The 13,062-nt window shown below is 43.6% G+C and overlaps 1 protein-coding gene across 5 annotated transcripts in view; it reads right to left on the bottom strand.

Annotated features, from left to right (window-relative positions):
* FAM135A (family with sequence similarity 135 member A) overlaps nucleotides 1-12,498 on the bottom strand; it is a 73,568-nt gene extending 61,070 nt beyond the window's left edge. For 3 of the 5 annotated variants that reach the window (XM_072142177.1, XM_072142178.1, XM_072142176.1), the window contains exon 1: nucleotides 12,300-12,496. The gene's annotated coding sequence lies outside the window, so the exon portion shown is untranslated. Of the gene's footprint in view, nucleotides 1-12,299 lie in introns of all 5 variants that reach the window. The other 2 variants (XM_072142179.1, XM_072142180.1) reach the window with 2 other exon arrangements.
* Nucleotides 12,499-13,062: the final 564 nt, after the last annotated feature.

Consider the following 13,062-nt stretch of genomic DNA (forward strand, 5'->3'; position numbering starts at 1 on the left):
CTACATTATTGTTAATCCTGGTTCTTATGACAATCCAACATTTTTAAAATGTCACAGAGAGCCAAAACATTTTGGCTGTGTTTACAATTATAAAGTATACAGTTCTGACTTACATACAAATTCAACTTAAGAACAAACCTACAGACCCTATCTTGTACGTAACCCGGGGAGTGCCTGTACAATAATAAACAGGTTAGGTATTGCTGCATTCCATAATTTTCGACCAACGTATAAAACAGTTATTCCCAGCAGTGAACCCCTTAACGGATACCCTGTTTCCCCAAAAATAAGACAGTGTCTTATATTAATTTTTGCTCCTAAAGAGGCACTGGGTCTTATTTTCAGGGGATGTCTTATTTTTCCATGAACAAGAATTTACATTTATCATTGAACAAAAAAAAATCGACTTCTCTAACATCATTATGACTCTCCAAACTCTGAATTTCATGCTGTATTTCTTGTGACTTCATTTTTATTAGAATCAGTGGCCCCAATCTCTCATGTTTAGTAAAAGCACTTTCCATAAATGACCCTTCTAATCCTGGTAGCTGCTGGTATCACATTTACAGCACAACAGCCAGTGATTTACTTCCATGAATTCTTCCCCATGTCACAACCTTCTGCCGCATCTAAAAGATTTCCATATACTAATGTATGGCGTGGGGGGAGCTGCTGCAATGACTGCCGCTAGGTCTTATTTTCAGGGGAGGCCTTATATTTCTAAGCCCGAACAAAATTGTACTAGGTCTTATTTTCGGGGGATGTCTTATTTTAGGGGAAACAAGGTAGTAGTTCCTTAATGCCCAAGTCACCACTTTTTTTTGCCATTTTGCCACCAATAGGTCATCCCATCCCATATACAGTGATACCGTACACTAGGGATGCAAAATGCATCAAAACTTCAATACATTTTCGGTTTTCAAAAAGGCAAAACTGTTCAATACCAGGATTTCTTGCAGCTCGATATCCCACGTGATCCCTGCTCCACCAATCATAGGAAAATGACATGCTAAGCGAGTGTGGCAAAGGACACAGCAGGGAGATATAGAGCTGTGGAAGGTATTTAACCCCTCCTTTAACTCCTTCCCGCAATCTCCCTTCACCCCTAGTGATGGCAGTGTAACACTTGCCGACAAGTTTAACCTGTTAAATGCGGTGGTCAGCCCGACGGCACCATTTAAATTACTTCTGGGGTGTCCCCCTTCATGAAAAAGCCCATCACAATATGAAGCAATATTCCACATTTGAAATTTTTTCTAGCTTCCAAGTATAGCTCAGAATATTAAATGCCCGCAAATAAAATTCCCTTGTATCGGTGGTTCCAAATTCAGAAAACCTGACTTACCGACGACCCCTAATTACAGATGGGCCTCTCTGCCCAATGTGGAAGGACAGGGAGAAAAAATAAAAATGCAAAAAAAACAAAAAAAAACCTTGGTCTTGAAGAGGAACCTGTGACCACATTTTTCACAAATACAGGTAGTGGCAGGTTCCTAGAGAGCTCTAGTAACTATCTGACAAACCTGCTTTTAGCTAAACATAGTTCTCCTCAGATCCCCGTAAAATCAGAGTTATAATCTTGCCAGGGATCTATGCAACCTTGTCGAGGGGCGTGACCTAATGTCATGTGACCAGGGTGACATCATCACAGTTCCTTAAGCTACTTAACATTAGCAAACTGTACCACATGTACATATCTGACCACATAAAACAATCACAGCTTGCCTGCAAGGACTCCTCTCCATGCAGGCTGCTGTGATTTCATGTGATACAATATGTTGTGATTTCATGAGATATGTGCTTGATGTACAGTTTTCTACTGCTAAAAATCTAAAGGACCTGCGATGATGTCACCCTGGTCACATGACATTACAGTTGCATACAGAGAGAGAATGGAGAGGAGCTACTGGATTCAGCCCGAGGAGGCCACACCCATCTCGACTCGCAATAGCCATGCTTAGATACTAGGTAAAACTATAAAGTTGAATATATGGGAATCTCGGGGGAATCATTTTTAGCTAAAAGAAAGATTACTAGGGCTCTATAGGAACCTGCCACTAGCTCTATATGTGAAAAATGTGGTGACAGGTTCCCTTTAAAGAAGTTGTCTGAGCTTGTAAAATGAAAAGACTTCACCACTGGTAACCTTTTTTTAAGTTGTAAACCTCAATTGGTTACATGTGCAAAGAGTTTCAGAAAGTTTGAGAGTGTGGTCACACGGTGCATTCTTGAGGCATTTCTTAACGCATATTTGCATGTTCACCATGCGTTTGGCTGGTTTGAGTCCATTATTCTTCATTTGCGGAAGTTTAATCACCTGTGAAAATGTTAATATAGCTGCTCACACTCCCGCTATAAAGAAAAACTAATTCACACCAGCCAAACGCATGGTAAGCAACGAAAACCTCACACCTTTTAAGTGTGTTTAAAAACCCACCAAGAACGGTCTAAGAACTGACCAAGAATGCACCATGTGACCGCACCCCAAGATGTAGCTAGCAAGCCACTTCAGAGACCTGTGTTGGGAATTTCCCAAAAAGTGCAGAGTTAGGCAAGGCTAGTCTTTTGCAGTGCTAGATTTAACTGTGATTTCAATTGTGGTGCAGTGTGAGGTCATGTTCATACACAGCATTTCCATACCATTTACATTGTGTTAAGACACTGGGGGAGGTGTATTATTGTGGGCGTCTTTAGACCAGTGCAGAGTAGATCTCTGCTGTGCCAGATTAATCATTGTGTCTGCTGGATGATTAATCTGGTGCAGAATAAGACTCGCGGTTGTACTTTGCACCTGCTGTTGATTCATACTTTAGACCTTTTATTTAGAGAATCCGGTGTGTGTGCCTTGATTTTTAGCTCACGCCATCATTTTTCTTGGCCAAACCAATATCTTTAAAACAAAAAATGTTTTAAAAAAATTTTATTCCATTCCAGTGACTATTTCTTGGTGTGTTAATTTTTATTAAAGGACATTTGCCACCAGTCTATCGGTGGTAGTCTGTCCTATAATGTCTGCTTGTTACCTCTAGGGCAGTGGTGGCGAACCTATGGCACGGGTACCAGAGGTGACACTCAGAGCCCTTTCTGCGGGCACCCAGGACTTCACCCTGACACAGAGTTTGCCAGCTAGGACTCAAGGCTTTCTCCTGTGGTCCAATACATCCCAGGACGTGCCAAGCTCAGCGCTATTTTAAAGCAACATCCTTGACTGTCAGGACTACAGGAGAAAGAACGTATGGACAGAGATGGATTGTCATTGAAGCTCCTGCTCTGGGTCCCCTGATTCTTCCTCTTTAGGGGACCCTGGAGGGAAGCTACAATTCAAATTTTTCCATCATCTTTCTATTGTATTGGTGAACTCAGGACGCCAATACAATTAAAACCTGTGATACAGCTGGGATCAATAAGTTACTGCTTAAATTGTCAGGTTGGCACTTTACGACATATAAGTGGATTTTGGTTTTAGCTTGGGCACTCTGTCTCCAAAAGGTTCGCCATCACTGCTCTGGGGGATGATGATCCCGTTTTCAGCTATTTCCTGAGGGTCTGTATAATGCAGAAAAGAAGGTTTTAAAAATATGCAAATTAGTCTGAGGCTAAGCACCTCATAGATCCTCCTGAGCGCCTCATAGCTCCTCCGCTACTTAATTTATGCATGCCCCCCCCCCCATACATTAATATCACCCCTCCTACTGCTAGCTCTGGCCAGACAGTCGCTGTTTGGACATCTCAATGGATTCCTTGTGCAGCCGCATCTGAAACCTTCAGGCTACGCAAGGTTTTTTTTGCAATTCTTTTTGCAACTTAGGCCACTCTCTTTAAACTGTGACCATTCCCCGTTTTGGTGAGCCAGGCGCAAAAACTGTCTGAAAGATTTTGATAAACATGGGGAAAAGTGTTTTGGTACAAATTGAGACAGAATTAAAGCACAGTTTGATAAGTCTGGCACAGTGACTGTAGAAAAAGAGGTGCTGGGCAACAGTTATTCAACACCTTGAAAAAAAAAAAAAAAAAACAACTAAGCAAAAAGAAATTCACATATCCACACACAGTTGCATTAGTTATTGTCCTTACAATTTATATTGCCTTTGATTGCATATAATGCACTAAAACATTTTGGTAAATTCTTTTCTTTTTTCCTTACTGAAAACCAAAAAATTAAAAGAAATTCTAATAAATTATAAAAGAATTATCATAAAATACAATGTTCATAAAGCCAGTGTGAACAGAGCCTAGTGGGGTTTGACAACTGAACATTACACAATAAGATTACCTGTGCTTATTCTCCAGTGTCACACTACCTGCAGACTTGGCTGTACAATCACCCATTTTAAGCCCCCTGACACCTATTATTTCTCGTCTTTGAAGAGAATGTTGCACACTCCTGAGTCCAATGCGTGTAAACAACATTTCTAATATGTAACTGTAAGGACCCGAGGAAAGAAATTAGTATCAGGTAACTTAAATACATCCACAAAGGGAAATCTAGGGCCGGATCCCAACAATATAATATTTGTAAATTATAGAAAACCCTTTTATGCTTCTATATGTAGTTGACTAAGGACAGAAGGAAAACCTACTGGAATAGACGGCATGATAAATAAAACCCAATTGTTTTATTTGTTTGTGGCTTTACACTTTAAAGGAATCCATTGACTGAAAAGTGCACTTTTAATCCAGGTCTGCAGCTCCAGCAAGCGCTTTGGTGCAGTTCCCTTAACCCAGTGATTTTCAACCGCGGCACACTTTTTATACTTAGGAAATCCTGGGGCACACCACCAACCAAAATAACACAAAATTACACCAAAACAGTCATATTATACATATAGTTAATAATATAAATTCTACATTTATTTTACTCACTCAGTGTGAACCCTGGGCCTGTTTCGATGAACACAAAAGGGATATCCTGGCAGGAATGGTGGCCATGAGGCCAGAGTACAAGTGCCAGCTCGTATACTCAGCATATGAGCTGGTACTTGTAGTACTCCAGCCTCATGACTATAGTATTTCTCATTTTACATTTCTTATTGTTATATGCAGTATACAGCTGGAGTACTAAAAGTACCAGCAGTATAGAGTATTCTGCCAACAGTTCATATACTCAGGCAAAAGCTCATATAGTCAGCATTATTGGTGGGCATTACCTTGGCGGTGGGCAAATGCGAGAGTCTCTCTGCTCTCAGGATGATGTGCCGGCCTCGGTGACGTCATTTTGTCGCATGAGGTTCAAAGCTTGCGCATGTGTTATTGTACACGTCTCCTACATTGTAAGAAGCCGTGACTGCGCATCACTGTGCATTGCCGGGAAACAAAACACGGGGGGCACCATAGTTTGGGGAACTTTCCCCGCGGCACACCCGACCATGTTTCGCGGCACACTGGTTGAAAATCACTGTCTTATCCTGGCTTATACTAGTCAGCTGGCTATGAGTGTGAGGGTAGATATATCGTCCCCCCGCCTTGCCACAGCACACACCCCCTTGAGGAAGCGACGGCGAAACGCGCGTCGGGGTGCTGTGGTGGTGGTCTGGGGCTAATCTGATCTGAGGCACAGGTATATTACTTTGACACTTGTGTTTTAATTGAGATAGAGTTTATATTTTCTGTGCCCGGTATAGCCCTTGTTTTTACACTTATGGATTGATGTTGTATAGTATTATGACGTGGTACTCTTTACTATGGTTAATGGATTGACCACCACCATGCTGTTTGTTCTTGTGGTTTTAATGTGTATGTTTTTAATGTCCAATTTTGATTGTCTATATGAATTAATAAAGATTTATATTTTGAATTAATTTTCGGTACTTGTAGTATGACTTATGGTCTCATATGTTTTCTGTTGGTATTTATTATCCTGAAGAGCTTTCTGCTCATTGCAATTAACTGTCCCACAACCCATCACGTCACGTCACTGCCCCTCAATTAACTGTCCCACAGCCCCGCTCCTACATGTAATAGAGGGAAAGGTCTGTAGAGCAGCACAGTGCAGAGAGCAGAAAGGTTTTCAGGGTGATATACTTCTGTTGTGGTAGTCTGATTACACAGCTCTTCTGGCCTGCTCCCTACCACTTTCTGTAGCTTAGTATGGCCATAACTGCTGACAGTTTCCCTTTAAAGGAGTTGTACCGAATTATCCCTAACCCTAAACTTGGCTTATATTCGAGTCTGTTAAATGAAAAAAGGGTACTCACCTTCCGACGACCCTCCGGCAGGTCCTCTTCTATACATCAATGCTCCGGCATTGGCACCGTGTCAGCGGCTGACGTCATGGTGTGTGCGACGGACCACGCAAGAACACGGAACCGATGACAGAACATCGATATATAGAAGAGGACCTGCCGGGGGGCAGGAGCTGCAGGCTATATACTGGGGGGGGGGGGGGCAGGGAAAGCAACCAATATACTGGGGGGGGGCAGGAGCTGCAGGCTATATACTGGGGGGGGGGCAGGAGCTGCAGGCTATATACTGGGGGGGGGCAGGAGCTGCAGGCTATATACTGGGGGGGGGGCAGGAGCTGCAGGCTATATACTGGGGGGGGGGCAGGAGCTGCAGGCTATATACTGGGGGGGGGGCAGGAGCTGCAGGCTATATACTGGGGGGGGCAGGAGCTGCAGGCTATATACTGGGGGGGGGCAGGAGCTCCAGGCTATATACTGGGGGGGGCAGGAGCTGCAGGCTATATACTGGGGGGGGGGGGGCAGGAGCTGCAGGCTATATACTGGGGGGGGGGCAGGGGCTGCAGGCTATATACTGGGGGGGGCAGGAGCTGCAGGCTATATACTGGGGGGGGGGCAGGAGCTGCAGGCTATATACTGGGGGGGGGGGCAGGAGCTGCAGGCTATATACTGGGGGGGGCAGGAGCTGCAGGTTATATACTGGGGGGGGGCAGGAGCTGCAGGCTATATACTGGGTGGGCAGGGGAAGTAGGCTATATACTGGGTGGGCAGGGGAAGTAGGCTATATACTGGGTGGGCTGCTGGACATATACTGGGGGGGGGCTTTGAGCAATGCATTTCCCACCCTCAGTTTATACTTGAGTAAATAATTTTTCCCAGTTTTTTGTGTTAAAATTAGGGGTCTTACAATCTCAGACAATCCCCTAATAATGAATGGCAGGATGCATGCTCCCTTGTCACTCAACCCATTAGTAAAAATGGGAAACCTGTCCTCCGAATAAGCTGATTGTATTGCCTTCACTGATCAATTTACTATCCACTTGTATAGGAGAAAACTTGTTAACTTTGTTCCAGCCCTTTAAAAAGGACCTGTCACCCCCAATACGACCCCACCAAATATCCACCCCAATAATCCCCACCAGCCCCTTTCTATTGGTCTTGATAAACAGGAAATTCAGCCATTTTAATTGTGATGACATTAAAAACTTTAAGCTATTTTATACAAGCCACATACAAAAAACAGGATAACCACAGGATAACCACACCGGATGAAAAGTCAATTTGTAGTGGTTTGCAAAGTAGTTGCGGTTGTTAACAGAAAATTACTCTTAATTACGTTAAGCCTTTAGCCACAGCATGCATTGAGCCTAAATATCCAAGCACTTTTTGTTGTTTTTTTCAGCTCATATTTCAAAGGTCGTAAAATTAAAAATTGTACTTGATCAAAGCAATATGAGGGCTTGCTTTTTGTGTGTTGAGTTGAATTTATTAAGTGGCACCTTCCTGGGGTACATAAAACATAATGAAGCTATATTAACCCTGTTTGGAGAAAAATACATTTTATGGTTGCAAATTTAATGTCCATTTTGAGCTAAAAATATCATAACTTCTGGGTCAGTACAACTTTGGCGAAAAAAAAAAAAATACCGTAAGTAGATTTTTAAAAATTGCATATTCAATTTACTTTTCATAAAAATGATTTAGCTTTTTATGGTACAGTTTTTATTAGTGCCATATGGGGACTTGAACAAGCATTCATTTTGTCTCCTGTATAAAACACTGCACTTCTGATTTCCAGTAATTGATTATACCTATCAGTACTGATAGGCAGACTAAAGCAGGGTATAATAAGCATGTGGAAAGGACAGATTTGGTCACTTGCTGTTCGAAGAATGCAGCACCCTATAAACGCAATGTGGTGTGCTAACCGAAAATGTACTTACCTCTGCCTTTTACATGCTTAGCACAAAATGGGGTTAGAAAACCAAGAAAAAGGCTGGCACGGCGCTATTATGGAGAGAGTCTTCTGGTAAGTTTAAATTATTTATTCCAAAATAAACAATTTAAACTTACCAGAAGACTCTCTCCATCTCTAACCCCATTTTATGCTTGTGACACCGGTTCAGCCTTTGCATAAAGCGAATACCGGCAAGCTGTTGGGCAGCTTTTGGAGCATCTCTACGCACGATTTAAGCTATTTAAGGTGAGCGCGATTCTCAGGGGGGGGTACTGTCCATACCCTCCCTCTCTATACATATCCCTTGGATATTTTAATTTCAATTTAATTTACTTTTTCCCCATTTATCCTATGATAATACACAAGGTGCCGTCCTCTTGTTTTGCCTCTTTTTTTTGTTTTCGTTATAGTATTTTACATGCTTAGATCCTGCAGTAGAAACTGAAGAGATCTGTGGCCTGCACTCTCCTACTTGCCTCACTGCCTGCTCCTTGCAAGTAAGAAGTTTGAAAGACTTCATCTAAGGCCAAGGTCACACGTTCCGCTAGGCGTCCGTTCATAAGGTGATGCTAGCGCACAGGGGGCGGTCCTCGGCCTGAATACACTTGCATTTCCAGGGAAACGTATGCGATCAGCTTATCAATTGTATGTGTTTGCCTGGAAACGCATGTGAGTTAGGGCCGAGGACCACACCCTGTGTGCTAGCGTCGCTAGTTTAAAAACATTTTTTGGGGGATGTTGCCTTTTTACATTATAAATGGCACAAGTGTTAGGATGTTAAAGAGGAGCTTACAGGGCGGTCCGTCGTTTTCAAGTGTACAGCGCTGCAGTGTTTGTTAGTGTTATCGGAGGTTTCCAATAACGCTAGCAGTGTAACACAGCCCAATTTTTCAAATCTGCCCTGTGTCACTATAAATGGTTAGAACTTTGAAACGCTTTAACATATCCAAGTGATTTTGAAATTGTTTTCTCGTGACACTTCACGTTACTTCATGTTAGTTGAAAAATTTTGGTGGTATGTTTTGCATTTATTTATGAGAAAATCAGATACTTGGTGAAATTTTTTTAACGTCAAAATGTTCTACTTTTTCCACATATAGTCATAATCGCAAAAAAACTTGATAACTAACATTCACCAAATGTCTGCATTCTCTCATTTTTGTAGGACGTTATGGGGCTTTGCATGCTAGGTGCGATTTTTCACATTTTCATAAAAAACTCAAAATCCTGCTATTGAGGGACCTGTTCAGGTCAAGTCACTTAGGCCTTAATAAAAGTAAAACCCAACGTATGTAAAACAACTTTCATGAAGTTTGTTAACCCTTTAATTGTTTTACAGGGGTTAAAAACATAATCGGATGCAGTTTTGAAAGTAAAATTTTTTTTGGTTAACATCCGCAATCGTAGAAATCTCCGATCGTGGGTGCTAGAGGCGGGTGACAGCTATAATATACAGCCGACACCCGCAGCCTCTGGCGCCGGTTCCGCCATGCACACAAATCCAGTTTCACTAGTTACACACACATAACAATAGGTTAGAGGTAGCGGTGACTGACAATACTCTCACTATTCGGGAAAATTTCTGTACAATCCGAGACCAAAACTCCAGACGGAAGGCCATGCAAGACACGGTATACTGAGACTCTGGCACATAAGAAAACAAGCAGGCCTTCTTATTCCCACCAGACACCTAGGTCACCATAGCCACAATGAAGGGAGAATATCCTTTACTTGTGCTTACACATAAGTGGCCCTGGCGACCTCTGGAGGTGAAAGCTACAGGGAGTCAGGGGGCATACCATTAATTCCAAAATGTGTTAATGTCCCTTTTGAGACACGGATGATCCAGGGACATTGTTCTCTTTTGGCTAATATACATGTGACTATGGGCTACTGTGGCCTCACAAGTGTTAAAGATAAGAACATATCATGTGGCCATACCGGATGGAGCTGTCACTTAAAAGAGGGAGTGCGTCTTTACAGGGAAACAATTCAGCAAAGAGATTGATTTGTAAGCCTTATATTATTCATTTATATAGTTTGTATTGTGAATTACGATGAATGTTACTCAATGGGCCACTTTCTGTACATAGGATAATGTATGTCATCTACTTTTATCACTGACTGAGAGGAATGGATGAGCCCCTTCACGGCTTCTGAATTCTGCAAAGTTCTGTTTACCCTAGGATTTTGCCTGTCAAAAAAGGATAACATCTGATGATCTAGTACAGTGGTGGTGAACCTATGACACGGGTTCCCGAGGTGGCACTCAAAGCTGTCTCTGTGGGCACCCAGCCAATTGCCCCAGTGCAGTTCAACAGACAAGACTCATAGATAAGACTTGTCCAGATGTTGCTTTCAGTGCAACTGTAAAGCGACAATTCCTCTGTTGCTTGGGACTGCAGGAAGAGTGAGAAGGTGTGGACAGGGCCTATTTATATTTGGAGTCCCTCCTGCTGACCCCTTGAGTCTTCCTGTGCAGAATGACCCTCGGAGAAGCTACAATAATAGCTCCTTTGTTTCAACTTTGTTGGTGTCCTCAATGCCGATATGATTGAAAGTTGAACAAGAAGCAATAAGTTACTGCTTAACATCCTATGTTTCCATTTTGCAAAAAGTAAGTGAGATTTGGGTTGCAGTTTGAGCACTCGGTACTTCAAAGGTTCGCCATCAGTGATCTAGTACTTAGAAACTACAAGCCCCCTCTGGTAGGGAATGAAATTTCCTTCCTATAATTCACTCTTTTTTTGTCCAATTTCATCCGTTTACCTATAAAAGAATCTCTCCCAAAGTCAGACAAATATGACTCTTGTCTCCTCATCAGAGGGGTTAAAGGGGTTTTCCAAAAGCACAAAGTATAGGGCCCAACTTGCTGATTGGTGGGGGCCTCAGTGATGCGACCCCAAAGATCATTAGAACGAGGGTTCCGGTGAGGTCTGATGTCCCCCAGTCGGACCCCTTGTTGCTCCCCAAAATGAGCGGTGCAGTTGGGTGCGTGTATTAGGGTTTCCCCATTCATCCCTATGGTGCTGACTGTGACCGCCGAGTACAGCGCGCAGCAATCTCTGTCCGCTCTGTAGAGATCAATGGGGCAGCCCAGACACGTGCGACTGGCTGCTATGCGGATCTCTTGTTGCTCCCTGAGATGAGACTGGGGTCCATTAAATGCCCTGTTCTTGTGAAGATCTCATCTCTGAGACCCCCACGATCATCCTGTTGATAGGGCCTAACTTATTTTGTGGGAAAACCCATTCAAGTTTAGTGGTTGCAGGGGTAGTGTCACTTCAGAAGACCCTTCCATCTGGTTTTGTGAGCTACAGAGATACAGGCTGCTAAAGACATAGTTGGAAATGCAAGCTGCATATGAAGATACAGTTCTCACCTATTTTAATTGCCTGTAAGTCCAGTTGTGTATCTCACAGAACCATAAGAACCATGATACAAAACACATGTTCTCAGTACTATAGAACAGAAGACATGTTATGGATAAACAAGTGAGATTTCACATTCATGAGGGAATTCTAGAAGCCATTTCATACTCTTCCTGATCCCTTTAAGGGGGTTATAAAAAGAACATGACAACATCTGTATTGTGGTATTATACACCATGAAATGAGTGGAAATCCGGCCCTGTGATCGTCCTAGTGATTGTGAATTCTTCCTAGAAGTTATAGCCGGAGATTTTCTGTGGTTGGGAAAGTTGGACTCTTTGTGACCTGCAAGATATCCATGAGATTTTGTAGGTGCATAGACAGAGTGAGTGATGGTCCTCACAGGAGACATGGGAGGGCTGAGGGGTCTGAGGCATATGACTGGACCACAATTCAGAAATCATTTCCCCAGAGCAGGTGCCTACTAGGGATCACTGTGCTCCAGAGACAGGGACATGGGCTTACAGGTGGCACTGCTCATTGTGCCCGACATGGAGGGGGAGATGTACAACTCGTGACATGGCACAGGGACCTGCCTTGCCTATAGTGGGTGCACTCAGCAGTAGTGCCAGTTCCAGCGCTGCCCCCTATATACACATGGCTCCTGGCAGTGGGCACAGGTCCTGTCACACCCTGCACACACATAGTACGCACAGCTGTGTGTCCCGCCAGGCCTGGTGCCGGGCCTACTCACCCCAAGCCCTCGTACACACACACACACACAACTCTTACCGGCCGCCGGTGATCGGGAATCCACAAGCCGCTGATACCCGGCCAAAGCCCCGGCCTGGAGTAGGACATCCATCCGGCCGGCCACGGACACACGGAGAGGAGGAGAGAAGCACAGAGCTCCGCCTCTGGATGACAGCCGGGAGGAGGGAGCAGCCGCCACACTGACCCGCACCGAGGGCGCCCACACACTGCAGGGCACACAGATGCACAACACCGGGGGAGGCTGAGGGGCCATATCCAGGCTCGTGCCTGGTCACTAACCGGGAGCTCACGATAAGCCCCGCTGTCATCATCAGTGTGAACAGAACCATAGATCCCTATAGACACATTGACAGTGTAGAAAACATTGAATCCAGCCTGTGTGACCAGGGATAGTTTATTTATTGTGAATACATAGTCCGTTCCATAAAAACCGCTTCATTATTGTCAGGTGCTTGCTACAGGCTGCATGGTATAGTCTCATACAAGATAGGGTCCGGAGGTTTGTTCTTAAGTTGAATTTGTATGTAAGTCGAAACTGTATATTTTATAATTGTAGATACAGACAAAAAATTTTTTTGCCACAGTGACAATTGGAGATTAAACATTTTTTGCTGTAATGGGACAAAGGATTATCTATAAAGCTTCATTATAGACATATTACAGCTGATCATTGCAGTCTGGGACTATAGTAACATCCAGAGAGCTTCACCAGAGGTCACAGTGGACAGGGGGGGTCGTCTGTACGTCGGGGACCACCTGTACTGCAATGACTATTCACATC

The sequence above is a fragment of the Engystomops pustulosus genome, chromosome 3, assembly GCF_040894005.1.
Source record: "Engystomops pustulosus chromosome 3, aEngPut4.maternal, whole genome shotgun sequence".
Taxonomy (NCBI): domain Eukaryota; kingdom Metazoa; phylum Chordata; class Amphibia; order Anura; family Leptodactylidae; genus Engystomops; species Engystomops pustulosus.